Source organism: Trichechus manatus, unplaced genomic scaffold, assembly GCF_000243295.1.
Source record: "Trichechus manatus latirostris isolate Lorelei unplaced genomic scaffold, TriManLat1.0 scaffold00176, whole genome shotgun sequence".
Taxonomy (NCBI): Eukaryota; Metazoa; Chordata; class Mammalia; order Sirenia; family Trichechidae; genus Trichechus; species Trichechus manatus.
Window position 1 is genome coordinate 4,908,158 of NW_004444112.1, and position 3,857 is coordinate 4,912,014.

A 3,857-nucleotide genomic window follows, 5' to 3' on the forward strand; every position below is an offset into this window, starting at 1 on the left:
CTCCATGGCAGCTAACAACAACAATTGTTGCCTACTCTGAACCCTCTAACTGGAGATCCCTTCCCTGTCACCTTTCTTCCTGGTGAAATATAATTTATCCTTTGAGGCCGAGTTACTTGGAGAAGCTACCACTAGCCTCCTTAAGCACTGACCCAAACCCCTTCTGTTAAATTCTGCCTGGGGCTTTTTTGGATATCTTTAGATTAGAAATTTATAGAACAGGACATAGACCTAGCTGAAGGCCATGGACCTAAGGGTGTTTTCCAATAGCCTGACAAGCTGTGTGAGGGGAGTTAAGGAGATGTTTCTCTTTTTAAAAGTTGTATTATGGTAAAATATATAGTCATGCGCTGCGTAACATCCATTCAGGCTATGTCCGCCCACATATATGTCCATGGTCCCATAAGTTCAGAAATCCCAGTCAGAGAATGGGACATAGCAGATGTAACGGCAACATTTCATTCTGTTATACATAAGGTCATAGTAAGTTGGAGCCAACTCAGTGTCAGCTAACAATGTATCCCAACTTTGCACGGGACATACTTACACTAAACAGTGATTCATTGTTTATCTGAAATTTAAATTTAACGGGGCATCCTGCATTTCTATTTTCTGTGCTTGGCAACATTATTTCCATAGAATCTGTGCTATTATCATGCTTTTAAATGCTCCAATACCAAGAACACAATCCTATCATACTCAACAAACTGGGCATGTCTGAATGACAGCTGGACTCAAGACAGAGTCATTAGGGGGATGTTGGTGACATTGCTAAAAGGGAGGATTACATGTGGAAACCCAATAATCCAGTTTGGTAAACTTCGAGGCTGAGATGCCTACAGACCACTCAGGTAGGGGCGCACAATAAATGGTTTGATAAATGATTCTGTAATAAGGGAGAGGCCAAGGAATATGGATTCCTTCCTCTTTTCTGGACACACACATGGCCCAGGAAGACTTCACCTCCTTGTTTCACAGATTGTAGATGATGGGGTTGAACACGGGGGTGACCAGGGTGGAGGAGAGAGACACCACCTGTTTGCTCTTCGGGGAGTAGCCGGCTTTGGGTTGCAAGTGGATAACCACTGTTGTATCGTAAAATATAACCACCATAATGAGATGGGAGTCACCTGTGGACAGGTTCTTATGGTGCCTCACAGCCAATGGCACCGGTAGGACAGTGGCCAGAATCTCAATGTAAGATGTGGTGATCAGACAACAGGGATCCATGATGACCAGCACTGTGGCCACCAACACACTGGCCTCAAAGACCCTGGTGTCTGCACACACCAAGCTCAGCAAAGCAGTGATGTCATAGAAGTGGAGGACGCCACATGGCCCAAGGAAGGAGAAGCGGAACAGCCAGATAGTGAAGACCAGTGACATTGGGACCCGGGACAGTCAGCAGGTGGCAGAGCTGTGAGCTCATAATGGTGCCATAGCACAAGGGTCTGCAGATGGCCACAAAGCAGTCCCAGGCCATGACAGTCAGGAGGAAACACTCAGGCATGACACAAGCCAGCAGCAGCTGCAGCACACAGCCCACAGGCACCATGCTGCCTGATGATATCCAGGGACAAGCAGATAGGGGACAGAAAGAAGGTGGCGGGGGAGATGGAGAGAGAGAAGAGAAGGAAAAGAAGAGACACGGGGGGTAAGAGGAAGACAGGAGATAAAGAGAGGAGAGGAGGGAGAGAATCATTAAAATCCTAGTGAATCTTGGGGGATATTTGGGAGGTTTCAAGGCTATAAAGAAGAATTTGACCACTAGTCTCTCGGAACAACAAAGATATTCTTTAATCTCATAATGGGCCCCAAATTATTTCTCTGAGTCCAAAAGATAATAAAAGTTCAAATCCTCTTGTTGACTCTCTTTAAGGGTAAGGACCTTCTGTATCTTGGTCACCACTGAATCCCCAGCTTGACCCAGTACCTGGCATGTATCGGGTGAGTTCTCTATTCAAGTGTGCCCTCTCTGGAATAGCTCCCCTCCTGCAATATGATTTCCAGACACTGGTATTAATGTCCCTCTGAAGCATCCCACCCCTAGATCTAACCAAGTCAGGGATGATCCATGCATAGGATACAGAACCACAACTTCCTCTGTTAATGAAACAATGCTTCCACCCATGCTGTCCAGGCACAACTTGGGTGCTCACCTCTGAACAGGAAAGGAACTACATGCCTTGAGTTTGTTCTCCTAAACAGTTTAGAGTGCCCCAAACACCATTAATAGTGGAACATTTTCTATGAGGAGGGGGATGGAGTTAGAGCTTGACTATCCAACCAAATACTGGGAAAGGGAACAGCCTAGAGGAACGGTTCAGATACAGTAGGCTCCTATCCCAACTCGGCCACAGGCAAGCTGTGCAACTTTGGACAAGCGCCTTGTCATGGATTGAATTATGCCTCCGCCAAAATGTGTGTATCAATTTGGCTGGGCCATAATTCCTAGTATTGTGTGGTTGTCCTCTATTTCGTGATTGTAATTTTATGTTAAAGAGGATTAGGGTGGGATTGTATAACACTGTTACTAAGGTCACATCCCTGATCCAGTGTAAAGGGAGTTTCCCTAGGGTGTGGTCTGCACCACCTTTTATCTTACAAGAGATAAAAGAAAAGGGAAGCAAGCAGAGAGTTGGGAATCTCAAACCACCAAGAAAGCAGCACCAGGAGCAGAGTGTGTCCTTTGGACTCAGGGTTCTTGCGTGGAGAAGCTCCTAGTCCAGGGAAAGATTGATGACAAGGACCTTCCTCCAGAGCCAACAGAGAAAGCCTTCCCCTGGAGCTGATGCCCTAAATTTGGATTCTTAGCCTACTTTACTGTGAGGAAATAAATTTCTCTTTGTTAAAGCCAACCACTTCTGGTATTTCTGGTATAGCATCACTAGATGACCAAGACATGCCTTAACCTTGCTGACATGTCTATTCCCTCATCAGAAAAAAGGAAGTAATAATATTGATGGTTCAGGGCTGGTGGGAGGAAAAAGTCTTGGCACAGAGTAGGCACCCCAAAATATTTCAGGAATCCAACTTTAAAGTCAGCCAGATGGAAATGTAAATCCCATCTCTGCCATTTACTAGTTACCCTCTGAGCCTCTGTTTCCTGGACGATAAACTGATGATGGTTAAGATAGACGGCTGTCAAGGAGCTAAGATGGAGGGCAGCCTAGCAACTAATGTGGAGGACATACTAGCATCTAAGATAAAAGGAGCTAGGATCTAAGATGGAGGGCAGCCCAGCATCTGAGATGGAGGGCATCCCAGCTTCTGAGATGGAGTGCAGCCCAAGGTCTAAGATGGAGGGCAGTCAATGAGCTAAGATGGAAGGCAGTACAGCATCTAAGATGGAGGGCAGCCTAGGGTCTAAGATGGAGGGCAGACCAGGGTCTAAGATGGAGGACAGCCCAGCATTTGTGATGGAGGGCAGCCCAGCATCTAAGATGGAGGGCAGTCTAGGATCTAAGATGGAGGGCAGACCAGAGTATAAGATGGGGGTCAGACCAAATTATCAGATGGAAGATATCCCAAGAACTAAAAATGGAGGATAGCCCAGGGTCTATGATCTACCCTGTAAGATTGTTGTGAGAATTCAGTGAGCTCATGTACAGGCCTTGGGACAAAATAAGTATGCAATAACTGTGAACAATTATCATCAGCTTCATCACCACTATCATCACCATCATCTTCATCAACATCACCACCACCACCACCACCAATCCTCACCACCTTTAACACCATCCTCACCACTACCACCATCATCATCACCATCAAAGAATGGTAATACTATGATGCACATTACAAGTTATCATCTACATATGGAGAAGGTCTGTGGCCCTGGTGTCACACAGTCCAGG